This window comes from Mustela lutreola, chromosome 3, assembly GCF_030435805.1.
Source record: "Mustela lutreola isolate mMusLut2 chromosome 3, mMusLut2.pri, whole genome shotgun sequence".
Classification (NCBI taxonomy): domain Eukaryota; kingdom Metazoa; phylum Chordata; class Mammalia; order Carnivora; family Mustelidae; genus Mustela; species Mustela lutreola.
The window spans coordinates 30,050,754-30,065,321 of NC_081292.1; the positions used below are offsets into that span (position 1 = coordinate 30,050,754).

At 39.1% G+C, this 14,568-nt stretch overlaps 1 long non-coding RNA gene across 2 annotated transcripts in view; it reads right to left on the bottom strand.

Annotated features, from left to right (window-relative positions):
- Positions 1–640: 640 nt before the first annotated feature.
- The window catches only part of LOC131826501 (uncharacterized), a 40,899-nt gene continuing 26,971 nt past the window's right edge, over positions 641–14,568 (bottom strand). For both annotated transcript variants that reach the window (XR_009351625.1, XR_009351624.1), the window contains 2 exons: positions 2,516–2,807; positions 641–1,443 (listed from right to left, as the gene is read on the bottom strand). This is a non-coding gene — a long non-coding RNA (uncharacterized LOC131826501). The remainder of the gene's footprint in view (positions 1,444–2,515; positions 2,808–14,568) is intronic.

Genomic DNA, 14,568 nt, shown 5'->3' on the forward strand with positions numbered 1-14,568 from the left:
CCAATTTCCCCCACATTGTTACATCAATTATGACTTCATCTTGCTCAAAATGTTGTTGGTACATTTCTTAATGCATTCTGACTGGTATTGTAGCTCATTTAGTGTTCGTCTTTTGTCTTCTACTTAAAAGCTCCTTGAGAGGAGTAATTATGGTATTGATCTTTGTACCCTTCACAAGGAACCTTCTACAATTAGAGTGTTTTAGTTTTATTTGTTGTATTAACTATATCATTTAGGCATAAATTCTACCGCCAGTAATGGTCAATGATACCACAATGGCTTAAACGATGGGTTCATTTTTCTCCTATAGCAAGAAATCCAGATACAGGCAGTCAGAGGCTGGCACAACTTCTCAAAGAAGCCATTAGGGATGCACATTCTTTTCATTTCTCGGCTTCTGCCGTCCTTACTGTTTAGCTACTCACCCATGGACATTACAATGGCTGCAACAGGGGCACATCTGCCTTAGGCTCAGGTCATAATCTCAGGGTTCTGGGATCCAGCCCAGGGTAGGACTCCCTGCTCAGCATGGAGTCTGCTTCTCCCTCTCCCTCCCCCACTTGTGCTCTCTCTTGCTCACTCTGCTCTCTCTCTCTCTCTCTCTCTCAAATAAACAAAGAAAAAAAATCTTTAAAAAAAAAAAAAAAGATGACCGCTACGCCCATGCATTATATTTTTTGCAGGCAAGAAGAGGACAGATTCAAAAGACCCAAAGGATCATTCTGGCCCAATCTATCCTTTTAAAAATCTTTTCTGGAATCTCAGCCATTAACACTTCATTGGTTAGAACTAGACACATGTTTATCCCTGGACCAATACCAGAAAATAATTAGGGAGAAAGGAATTATGGATTGGGGTTGAGTCAGACAGAAACATTGACATAAGGTTTGATTGTAATTAGAACTGAGGGGAATGTTACCGATTATTTGGCACCTCTTACTGAGATCTGACAGATGAGAAAATTGTGGGCCAGAAATGTCTGAGATCCACAGCCAAGTAACGGCAGGACAGAGAATAGACTGAGATCCAACTATCACCATTCCTAGGCCATTGAATGTTCCATACATCCACATACAGATCATTAGAAGTTCCTACGTTAGAAGCTCTGAGTCATTCCTGAAAACAGAATTTAGAACATTGGAACTTTGTTCAGATGTCTCCAAAAGAACCTTTCCCTTCCTATAAACATTCAGAGCAACAAATGGGGAAACAGACCTTCCAGACTTCCTTTGACTTAAAAGATGGCAAAATAAACCTTCAGACTTTCTGGGAGACAGGCATGTCCTCCATAAGTTGTCCTCTTGGTTCTGTGTAACTTGCAAGGTTGTTTTTTAAAGTCCTAATGCAGAACAAATTCATTACACAGTGAAATCCAAAAGTGTTCAAGTGCAATTCCAGTATTTTCTCTTTTCCCTTAGTATATACTACCATTGAGAACGTTTGCTAGGAAAAAAAAAATTAATTTATTGTTACTATCAAGTGATCTTAATACCCTTGACACCCCCAAAATAAGGTTTGCTAATTGTATGACATCTAAATAATTATCATTCCATAATTTTTCTCTTTCATCAATGATCAATCTTAGCTCTTTAGGTATGATAGACACATTCCTCAAAAACAAAAACAAAAACAAAAAACAACCAAAACTTCACTTCAACCAACGAACATTCTACAACAGTTTCAATTATTAGTTCTCCACATCTATGATTTTTATCATCATGAGTAAATGCTGAATAAGTGACAGCTATTATTAAGTTCAGGTGAATGTAAGTTCAACAACAAGACAACAGATATACATCTTTGAAACAGTAAATCACATTAAAACAAAATCAGTTATATTTTTATCTTGTTTAAACATATTTGGGCCTGGATATCTGGGACTCAGTATTTCATAATAATATCATTACTCTCATACAAATATGCCTAGCTAAGCATATATGCATTTAAACCATTCATCCATCTGCTGTCATGTACTACTTTAAGGATTTATTCAGCAATAATCTCGCTACCACCACAAATTCTGTTGGGGAGAAGGACTTCTATGAAAATTCTACTTCATAAGCTATCATTTTAAAGAGGGAGGTACAGTAAAGAGATGTTTTACCATACATTTTGTAATAACCCTACATAGTTTTTCTAAGTCAATTTTAATCTGTTTGGGGTGTGTAGTTTATCGGTTATATTTCAGTTTCCATGGCAACAGATGCAATCATCACATACACATTCTGCAGCTGGGTAGACAGGCAGTCTCCTCTGAGACTTTAACTTGAGAATACAGCAGTGTGTGAGTAAGAGGCAGGCATTCCTCCCCTCCAAGAGCCTGAGAACACCACTTCTAGGATACCAGTCTCAGGTGATAGCCAAAGCAAGGCTTCCAAATGCAACTCTTTCTCCAGCTTTCTCATGGAACAGTTGAGACATCTTTACCCAAGGCAGAAAGATACTTCCATTTCTGCTTTTAGAATTTGGGACTTAGGTTAAATAAAACACAATGGAAAACTGAACACTTAAGTACCTGGTTCCCATCCATTTCTTAAGACTGCCTGTGTTTCTGAAGTGGAAATTTATAAAAATTCAGTTCAGCTGTTCTGAAAATAAAACTCAGATGATGATGAAAAATAAAGTTGTAGAAGTCACTGAAAAAAAAGTAGGAACCAAAGAAACCTTCAGTAACAAAAAATCCTTGAGTCTTTCTTGATGTCTTGAAAGTGAGATATCATAGGTTCATTTAGCTACTTCTTCCAAATGCAACCAAATAGTTGACTCAGTTTCAAAAAAAGATGCTTTATTTTTTTGTTATAGGAAATCTGAAAAATACACAAAAATAGAAAATAAGTGAACCTTATGTATACATCTCCCCGATGCAGTTATTAACAACATTCTGATACTTGTTTTATCTATAAACCTCCACATGTTTTTGACAGATTATATTAAAGGAAATCGTGTCATTTCATTCATACACATCTACTGTATCTCTGATATAGGAAATTTTAAATATAAGGATTTTTAAAAATCTAAGGATATTTTTAAAATATCAACTATATTCTTATCTATAACACTTGAAAAACAGGAATCCTTTGATTTCAGAAATATTCTGAGTTAATAATAATATGAAAAGGGATGATGTTAATAGTTGTTATTCATTATTTAACAGATTTGTAAATAAATGACTTCCATGGAAGACTATGAAAGATTTATTATTCCTATGGAGAGCAAAATACTTAAATTTTTTTTTATTCTGTCCTAAATATTTTCATCCTCTTTCTACATGAGGCACCAATTTCTAGTCAGTTACTATCATTTTGCAATAGTGTAGAGAACACCCATCAAAGAAGTTTATTTTAATTGAAATAACATTGGGAAATCTCTGATTCAGTCTTCAGTTCCTTTTTAGTAGGCCCATAAATCAGTGCCAAGAGGTTATCTTTACCCATATGCCTGTGATTGCTTACGACTCTTATGTGTATGAAATCTGTTTCATTAAAAGCCATTGATTAAGCTATTTCTCCATGAAAACCTTTCTTATATATGACTAGTATTCCATTTGTTGAGTGTCTGTCTGTCTTTGCCTGTCCACTTAACTTCTGTGAAATTCCCTCTGATGTTTTTCCTTATCTTTCCTGGTTAGTCTATTTCTCTGTTCATCTGTGAATGTTTTTCTTTCTCTTTCTCATTTTTTCCCTTCATTTTCATCTTTAATTTCCTTACTAATCTCTGACTCTCCTTCCTAGTTTTTAAATTTATTGACAATTAGGCAATATTCCTTATCCTTAATTCTAAAAATAGATGAGAAAAATATTTGGGGCTTGTCTAAAAGAAAATAAAATGGTTTTACACTTTCCCTCCCTTTTTTAAAATTGAGATATCATTGATACATAACATTGTGTTTCCAGGGCACAACGTAATGATTTGATATTTGTATATATTGTGAAATGATTGTAAGTCTAGTTAACATCCATCAAAAATGGTTTTTCCTTGACTTTCTTCCTTCTTTCAAAGTAGTAGCTCTCTTAGCATGTTTGTTTAGGGGGTATATTTAGTCATGCTAATAGGTAGCTATACATTGCATGTTTACGGAATACGGTTTCCAAATTCTAAGCAGTTTTGTAACTAGAATTTTACTCACTCTCATGGCCTCTATGCTAGTAGGATAAAGAAAAGTGTACAATGCTCTGATTTTTGGAAAAGGTCAGTGGTTTAGAGAGTTTCGAAATGTCACTCAGCAGATGGGTGTAGACCCCTCATTGCTCATTATTTATTTAGTTAAGTTTAAAGGTATTCCAATTGGATTCTGGCATTAAATACAGATCTTATGGGTCTTTTTAAAGTCTTACATCTCGAGGATGTCTTAGAGACAATATACTCTAAAAGTCCTTCGTTTTAGGGTGCCTGGGTGACTCAGTGGGTTAAGCCTCTGCCTTCGGCTCAGGTCATGATCCCAGGGTCCTGGGATGGAGCCCCACATCAGGCTCTCTGCTCTGCAGGGAGCCTGCTTCCCCCCCCCCCCTCTTCCTGCCTCTCTGCCTACTTGTGATCTCTCCCTCTCTCTCTGTGTGTCAAATAAATAAATAAATGAATAATCATTTTTAAAAAAATAAGTAAATAAAAGTGCTTCGTTTTACTGGTTGGGAATTAAGACTAAGGGAGGCTAAGTGACTTCAAAGGGTGGCCTTTTCGGGTGCTTGGGTGGCTTAGCAGGTTGAACCTCTGCCTTCAGCTCAGGTTATGATCTCGGGGTCCTGGCATTGGGCTCCACATCGGGCTCTCTGCTCGGTGGGAGGCCTGTTTCCCCCGCACCGCTCCACTCTCTCTCTCTGCCTGCCTCTCTGCCTACTTGTGATCTCTCTGTCAAATAAATAAATAAAATCTTAAAAAAGAAAAAAGAAATGGGCTCAGAACTAGAAACTTAATGACTACCAGTTCAGTACTTTCCTTACAATTTCCAAAAATAAGGGGTGATTACATGTTACGTGGTGTGAGAAGATAGCACTCTCTCACATCAGCATAACCTGCGTTGTGAGTCTTTTTCCAGGGTGCCTGATGCTTTCACATTCTTTAACCCAGTAGGTCTAGAACATTAAAACACATTTTAAGGACATTTTAACACATTGGTTAGATCAAAAGGTATGGAAGACAGTTTAATCTGCTTTCACGCAGAAATGCAACTACAGTAGCCCCTCTTTTCTGAGGAGGATACATTCCAAGACCCCAGTGGTAACCTGAAACTACAGATAGTATGGAATCCTATATATGCTATGTTCTTTCTTAAACATACACACCTATAAAAAGTTTAATTTATAAATTAAGCACAGTAAGAGATTAACAACAACAGTAATAAAACAGAACAATTATAACAGTGTACTATCATAAAAGTAATGTGAATGTGGTCTATCTCCAAATATTTCATACTCCACTCACCCTTCCTTTTGTGACAGTGTGAGATGATAAAATGTCTATATTGATAAGATGAACCTAGGTGAATGATACAGGGTTTGTGACATAGCATTAGGCTACTGTTGGTCTTCTGATGGTAATCAGAGGAGGACCATCCGCTTCCAGCCGACTGTGGATAACTGAAACAGTGGAAGGCAAAGCTGCAGGTGGGTGGGGGCTGGGGGCTGGGGGGACTCTAATGGTAACTTACTAGGAATAAGTCAGCTATCCTTGCAAGGGAATTTCAAAATAAGAAACTCCTCACTAATGAAGCAGGAAATACTGGAATATTTTTCTAAAACAGCATTCAAGTTTGCAGCTGTGAAAGGAAAAGGATGTCCACTCTTTCCTTTGTCTTTAATGATTCAGTGTACTTATTGGCTTCATAGAGCCCCTGTCATTTTTGTTCTGTTTCATTAGTAAGTTCCCGAGGAACATGCCACTTGCTTTAATTAATGATGACGTATAAATGGGTACACAGCCACATTCTAATTGTGTTTAAAAGGCCTTCATAATAAAAGTGATGAAGAAGATAAGAACATACATGTCCTAAATACTTAATTATTTGATTTAATTCCAATGCCTTTTGCTTTCTAGAAATAACTTCAGGAAATGTGTTGGGATGACCTATTATTTTGAGGCATTGTTAGCTTTATTTAATATTTCTCTCACATACTTTTTAAAAATTGTTAGCCTTATTTACATTTTTGTTTAAAATGCCTGTTTTAGGGGGTGCCTGTGTGGTTCAGGGGGTTGAGCTTCTGCCTTTGGCTCAGGTCATAATCCCAGGGTCTTAGAATTGAGCCCCACATCAGGCTCCCTGCTTAGTGGGGAGTCTGCTTCTCCCTCTCCTTCTGCCTCTCCCCGTTTGTGTTCTCTCTCTCTCTCTCTCAGTAAATAAATAAAATCTTTTAAAAAATAAATAAAATACCTTTTCTATGACACACAACTTCACTGAAGGGATACATTATTAACTGCTCATTGTAGGTTGGAGTTAGAAGTACTAATGAAACCACTGTCCTTGATTCTATGTGTCTAATGAGAAAAATAAATAAGTAAATATTAGAAATGTCACTTTGGGGACGCCTGGGTGGCTCAGTTGGTTAAGCAGCTGCCTTCGGCTCAGGTCATGATCCCAGCGTCCTGGGATCGAGTCCCACATCAGGCTCCTTGCTCAGCAGGGAGCCTGCTTCTCCCTCTGCCTCTGCCTGCCATTCTGTGTGCCTGTGCTCACTCCCCCCTCCCCCGATAAATAAATAAAATCTTAAAAAAAAAAAAAAAGAAATGTCACTTTGGTGAGGTTATTAACAACGTTAAATTATAGGGAGGTTCCTCTAAAGGGGAAAAGGGATGATAAAACATGTCTACTTGAAATGGCTTCATAGTTTAAGCAAACAGCGTAGCCAAAAAAGAAGAAAAAAAAAAAGTCCCACCCAGCAGGAAATGGTAAGAACGGCCTTAAACTATTCCAGAGAAATAGACCGATTCAATAAAAAGGCGGAAAAAAAATCAGCCCACAAAATCAGTTGAATTTTGACTGAAATTGTCAAGGATTTAGTCTGGAAAAACACAATACCAGGAAATCTAAATTTCTTAAAGAGTGTTGGAAGCGCAGCCCCTAGGAGTTCTCCTGCTCCCTCTGCCTCTCTGCCCCTTTCTCCTGCTCATGTTCTCTCTCTCTCAAATAAATAATTCAAATCTTTTTTAAAAATTGCAAGTCAAAGGATTTTTTAAAAAAGATTTTATTTATTTATTTGCCAGAGAAAGAGAGAGAGAGCGAGAGCGAGCACAGGCAGGCCGACTGGCAGCAGAGGCAGAGGGAGAAGCAGGTTCCCAGCCGAGCAAGGAGCCCAATGTGGGACTTGATCCCAGGACACTGGGATCATGAGCTGAGCCGAAGGCAGCTGCTTAACCAACTGAGCCACCCAGGCATCCCAAGTCAAAGGATTTTTCCCTCTTATTTTGGATTTACTGAATTTCTAGATAGTGCTCTAAATTCTACCATTTTGATAGCAACTGGGTACACTTAAATTTTCAATCTTTGTCCCATGCTATGAAAGGGCAGAGTCACTGAAGATAGCCACTCTTTCTTAAGAAGTCATGCTTTGAGAAGACAGAACAGTCCTAAGCAGTAAACTAAAGCTTCACATTTACCTTACACTGTCACTCATACATTCCCACTTAAGATTTGTATTTTCATTTTCTTTCTAGACCCATCTTTAAATGTAAGAGCTTGCCTTACATTTGTTATTTTCTTTTTATAGGTCAGGAAATCCTAACTTAGGTAAGTTAAATACATGAAAAGTCACACCTTGACTGGTGCAAGGATGTTCTGGAAACCCTGTCTGCTGACTCCAGAAACGTGCTCATAACATCTATACTCTATTCCTGAGTATGTATGCGTGTCCCTCTGAATGGGAACTCATCGTCTAGGGTAGAAAACAAGCATTGCCTTCCCAAATGAAGAGGAGGCTGACTCTGTTACCCACTCTTAGAAATTCCATGGACTCCAAAGACTTCAGTCCTCCTATTTATTCATCCTGCAACCCCTACTGTAGCCTCTCTCTTGAATTCAAATTCCAAAGCCATAGCAGTCATTTCTGACATGACAGAGACTCAATTTGACCAAATGGAATGCTCCTTTTCCTGAAATAATTTTCCCTGCCAAAGTCACTCCTAATGTTTTCCTTCTTCCTCTTGCCCCACATCCTGTCAGTTAGAGAATGGTATCCATTGTTTAATTGATTCAGTCCTTAAATAGTTCCAGGATGTATGCTGTGCTCCCTGAGGTAAAATCTGCCCCAGGCACAGGCCTAGGAGCAAAGAATATCGAGGTAAGTCGCTGTCCTCTGGGCTCACAGTGAATGGATTTCCAATTTTTCTTTAATGTCTTTCGCATCCAACAATTTCTTTCCATTCCCACTGCCAGTATTTTAATCCAATTTATCATCTTGTCGGGATCAGACCCTTGCCCGAGTTTCCTAGCTGCCGTCTGTCTGCTTCTATTCTCCCTGCTTATCCCCAGCCTGAGCTCCCATCCCTTATGCTCTATCTAACCGCTCGACTCCCTACCAGCAAAAGAATCGTTCTGAACCTTGCTACGCAATTCTGCTTCTATACTGCTAAGTCTTTGATGTCTGCTATTTGCTGGCTGAATCATGTTCAAACCTATCAGCCTGTTCTTCAAGGATCTCTATAATCCTCTTCTCCTCTCGTTCAGCCTCATTCACCGTCATAGGAAAACTTGATTCTCAGATTCCCTCAGTCAGAACCGCATAGACATCTTATTAGAAATACAGATTTCTTGGGCGCCTGGGTGGCTCAGTTGGTTGAGCAACTGCCTTCAGCTCAGGTCATGATCTTGGAGTCCCAGGATGGAGTTCTGCACTGGGCTTCCTGCTCAGCATGGGGTCTGCTTCTCCCTCTGACCTTCCCCCTCTCATACTCTCTCTCATTCTCTCTCAAATAAATAAATACAATATTTAAACAAAAAAGAATATAGATTTCTTGTCCACCAATGAATCAGTTTCATGCACTGCATCTAAAAAAATTGAAAAACAATCCCCAACATCTGGCAGCTGCCCTAGCAATCACAAGTAGGCCATGGTATTCTCCTGTTGAGCCCAAGCAATTTCACAGAACACCAGCATCAGACAAGGCCACTTGGTGAACATGATCACCAATCTGTAATCAAGTGTCAGCAGTGACACTTGATTGGAACTCTGCCCAAACCACAAAAGTGACAAAATACTCCTTGTCCTGAATGGTATGATTGATTGCGCTGCTTTACTAATTACTTTTAGAGTATTGCGTGGTTTCTTCCACCTTCCAGGTAAGAGTTATGAAGATACCCAATCACAGAATTACCCCTGCTTCTTTTTTTTTTTTTTTAAGATTTTATTTATTTATTTGACAGAGATCACAAGTAGGCAGAGAGGTAGGTGCGGGGGGAGGCAAGCAGGCTCCCTGTCGAGCAGAGAAGCAGAGAGCCCGATCAGGGCTCAATCCCAGAACCCCAGGATCATGACCTGAGCCGAAGGCAAAGGCTTTAACCCACTGAGCGCCCCTACCCCTGCTTCTTGACAGCATCTAACGTAGACCAAAGCCCTGTTTCCTTAGACCCTCTCCCAAATTACTAGCAAAAGTTCAAATATTATAGTCTTTTTTTTTTTTTTTAAGATTTATTCATTTATTTTAGAGAGAGAGAGAGCGCGAGCAGGGGTAGGGGCAGTGGGAGGAGAGAAATCCTCAAGTAGATTCCCTGCTGAGCACACATTCAGACCCAACGACTCAGGGCTTTTTTCTAGGACCCTGAGATCATGACCAGAGCCCAAATCAAGAGTCTGCTGCTTAACTGACTGAGCCACCCAGATGCCCGTATAGTAAGTGCTTTCTAACACCCTCTTACTAAGATACCACGTGGTTCTCCCTCTTTGCAATGATCCATAAACCCAGCCTCCTTCAACTGCAGGTTTATTCTTGGTTGCCTTTGACTAGAGGGTATTGACAGAGCACGTGAATTCTCATTTTATTGTGCTTCTCAAGTGAATCCAGAGAGGAGACCAAGAACCACTACCACAACCAAACCATTCTCTACTTTTTCCTGTAAACACATCATATGCATTGTTACTTATCTAAAACCTTTCAATCCTTCTAAGCTAACGTATGGTCCCCTTTATCACTGAGGGCCCCTTGGCCCTGCCATCCCGCAATATCTGCTCCTTCACCAAATTCCTACCAGTGACACCCATTTGGAACCCAATACAACATACTGCACTGCTCCTCATCCTTTAACATTGCCTGCCTTTCCTCTCCTTAAAAGCTACAGCTCTTCAACATCAGACTTCTCAGAAGAAAAACGATCAGTTCTAATCACTATCAACGAAGAATCTTCCTGAACCTCGCTTTGCAATGTTGCTTCTTTGTTCACACTCCTTTAGTGGCTGCTGTTTCTAGCAGAATTCAGTTCAGATATTTCAGCCTATAATGAATGAGCAAGCTGAGACAGTTCAGTATAAGGCCCATCAACGCAAAAGATGGCGAGTGAGTTCTAGAAATGTCAGGTCTCTCTGCTAGGGCCAAATCTAGAAAGCAGAACCCAGAAAGGTTTCAAAGGCCAAACAGGTAAATGCATTGCTGAGCATGCAGTAGGAAGGTAATAAATAATGGGAGAAATGAATGAAAAGTAATTAATGGATCTTAAGTGTCTAGCAGAATTTTTTATCATCAGACAGGTTTGAACAGTCCTACATAGTGATTTTATTTCTTTCCAATGTGTTCTCTTTTAGAAAAAGCGTGCATATAATAACAGGGTTTTGTTTGTTTGTTTGTTTTTGTTTTTGTGAAGACCCTTTTTTACTTCCTATTTATTTATTTATTCCTTTATTCATCACATTTTCCATGTGTGAGGCACTGTGCTAGGGACTAGTGATACAAAATTAATCAAGAAAGACAGAGTTCTGCTCTCATTAAAAGCACATGATTTACTGGGTGGAAATGGACAATTAAAATTAAATTACTCTAAATTCTGCTACAGTACAAGGGCTATTGGACTATGTGGAATGGACTCGGGGAAGGAACAACTTAAAATGGACACCTAACAGATTCGGAGTTAGTCGTTTAATAGAATTGTAATGAATCTTTAAGATATAGGTGAAGGTCTTTTTAAAATACACTTTAAGCTACTTGCTTAAATGAAAATTTTTAGATATCAAAGTTTAAGAAGTTATTTTCTAAGGTCTTTACCACCCAGCTAGTGGTTGCTAGCTGCCCGCTTTTAAGATACTTCATTTTTGTGTCTCCAACATTCGTGTTCTTTATCTATGTCCTTTTATATGAGTACAATTCCTTTTTTTTTTTTTTTTTTTTTTTTTTTGAGAGAGAGAGAGAGAGAAATAGGGTGAGAGGCTCCATGTCCAGTGCAAAGCCGAACTTGGGGATCCATCTCACAACCCTGAGATCATGACCTGAGCTGAAATCAAGATCAGTTCCTTAACCAAGTGAACCATCCAGTTGCCCCATGAACACATCTTTCTGTTCTAAAGAGTATTCCATGTTGAAAGATCTTATGAAGCTTTCTTTTGTATTAAATTCACTTATGGCATAGTGTCAGATCAAAAAATGGATCCTCCACTGGGAAATAGCTTGACCCATCATGAGTACTAACTTTAAACATTCCTGGGAGCTGTCACTGCTTATGCGTATTGTTGTTTAATTACTTTTTTCCTAATATTAAACAGACTACATGGGTAGCACATGACAGAAAGGCAGGGTCCATGTCTATCTTATCCATGGCAGCATGTCCTTCCAACACCTAGCACCATTTTTTTTTTTTTTTTAAGATTTTATTTACTTATTTGACAGACAGAGATCACAAGTAGGCAGAGGCAGGCAGAGAGAGAGGAGGAAGCAGGCTCCCCGCTGAGCAGAGAGCCTGATGTGGGGCTCGATCCCAGGACCCTGAGACCATGATCTGAGCCGAAGGCAGAGGCTTTAACCCACTGAGCCACCCAGGCGCCATTTCTTGCACCACATCCATGATATAAAGAAAACGGATAATGCACCTCTGCAAAAATTAGAGGGAATATAATCAATAGTATAGAGAGGCAGAAGAGGGTAGAACAAAATAACCCAGAGGGCTTTGAATCTCACTACAGACAAGATGGTAGCATTTGAAATGATTCATGTAAAATGATCCAAAATTCTTGTGGCTTCAGAGAAGGTACACAGAAATATGTCTGTATATGCTCACATTTCAAATAAGAACTTGTGGTTAGAGGAGGATTATTGAACGAGACATGATCCTTTCCTTAAGCAACCTACAGACTAACTGAGGAGACAAGTCTCAAGAACAAGAAACAACCTGGTACCAATTAAGTGCCAGGCATGAGGTGCAAAGAGTCAGAGCTTGATGGAGGTGGAGAGAATGGCGAGGAGGAAGAATATTCTTTAGGAATTTAGAACTATACTTTTTTAGGTGCTTGCACATGTCAATTTGTCCTTTCAGAAATAGAAGTTCCTAAAGGGTAGCAGCCATGCCTATTAAACTGCCTGAATTCTGATGACTAGGACAACTTCCACATCAAATGTCACACAGTCTCCCAACCTCTGAGGTGATTCTAGCTTCTCTATAGCTGTCCTCAAAAGGTCATTCACCTGCATCCTCTACTAAACTTTGGGGTTAAACTCCTATGTACTAACTTTTCCAAAGCGTGCCAGTTTTGCCGGCCCTCCAGTCCTTCAGCCTTGACGTGACTCTCGAGACTTGTGGTCTATATTTTTGTCTTTTAACTGACCTACTTAAACATGATATATCTGTCTAGTCCTCTCACCAAAGTGAATTCCTGGCCCTATGCTTTCCAAGATAGAGTGTCTTATCAATGTTGCCTCTTTGCGCTAGTTATCTGTTGCTGCACAACAAATTACCTCAGAATTTAGCAGCTTAAAGCAATGTACATTAATTATCTTGCACAGTTCCTTAGGATCAGGAATCTAGGAGCCCCTTAGCAGAGTAGTTGTGGTTCAGTCACTCATGAGGCTGCATCCAAACTCTCAGCTGGGAATCTCGTCATCTAAAGGCTTGAATGGGCTTGGAGGATCCTCTTCCAAGCTCACTCACATGGATGTTGGCAAGATGCCTTAGCTCCTTGCCACATGTGCCTCACCATAGGCCTGCTCATGGCTTCCCCCAGAGAGAATGATCTTAGACAAAGAGAGAGAGAGACTATGCCGCCTTTTGTGACATACGTTGTTAGTTCCACCTTATTCTGCTCATTGAAAACAAGTCACTAAGTCTAGCCCATACTTCATGGAAAGAGATTACACAAAGATGGGAATGCCAAGAGGTAAGGACCATTGGGGGTTATTCTAGAGGCTTTGCACTATACTCTTTCTATAAGGTGACTTTTCAGTTCTTCATCTGAAGTAGTTACCTTCTTTTTCTTCTTTATTTATTAACTTCCTCATGGAGTTAAAGTGAATTTTAATACATTTGTCCGCAGAGCTATATAAAGTTACTATTTTATACATTAGCTTCAAAATAAGAGTTCCCTTTCCTCCGACTGACAGATTTCATCCTTTCAAGAATGAAAACATACTTTTCTTTTCCCCTGATACTGTTTTTCCACTAACTGCTGTAGGTTACCATATCTTGTTTATTTTGATTTGTAAGTTTGTCGGGATAACAACACAAAGCATTCCTTAAACTCACAATATCAAGAAGCAAATAGAGAATTCTTTCTCCTCCTTACTGCCAACTGAAAATATTCATATCCGAATCCCTTGCCACTCAGTCAGCAAGCCAAACCCAATGCACTGTAAAAGCGAGCATTTGCTAAACATTTTTTTCATCTACTTATACCAAAGAAAGAAACATATTAATGTGAGCACTGTTTTATTTCATAAATAATTGAAATAATTCAGGGCTTGAGTCTTCAGAATTTAGAGGAAGCAAGAATCCAACAACTAAAACATAAGCGGCCATGGCTTGATTCAGTGCGTTTCTTTCATGCCAGGTATAAATCGGAAATTGGCAATCCAGGTCATGGCCTCCATCATGCAGGAGTTTACAGTTGTTGAACATGCCAGAGCTTGGATCCTGAAACCATACCCATTGTTACTAAGAAAAGCAAAAACTAAGAAAGCAAAAACTGGTCTGATAACCCCCTTCTTGCTTTTAAGGAAGAAACAGAGATATTTTTTCATAAATGGATGCCTAGTTTGATAGCACTGAAAAGATTGTCTAAAGAAGGAACAATGCTACAATATCCATGATGGGCTGCTGGGGCAGAACTCTCTTGCATTCATGGATTTGTACATAGATCCTTGGTCATGTGTATGAACAGAATGAAGACAGGACTATATTCCACAGCAGGTCACCACAGCTGTGTTAATTACTACAGCACCTCTGAGCTCAGTTTCCTTAAAAGTGAAATAGGAATAATAAAGATCTAGACTTGCAGATTTGTTTTAATGGCTGAAGTGTGTTAAAATACAAGCAAAAGGGCTGGTACATGGGCTTTCAGGAAATATTGATTCTTCTTCCTTTTGTGTCCTATCAAAATGTGCTGAAAATAATTGCCAGGGAGCTTTTTCATATAGCTATTGTCTTGTTTGCTGGTGTGCGGAAGGGAAGTT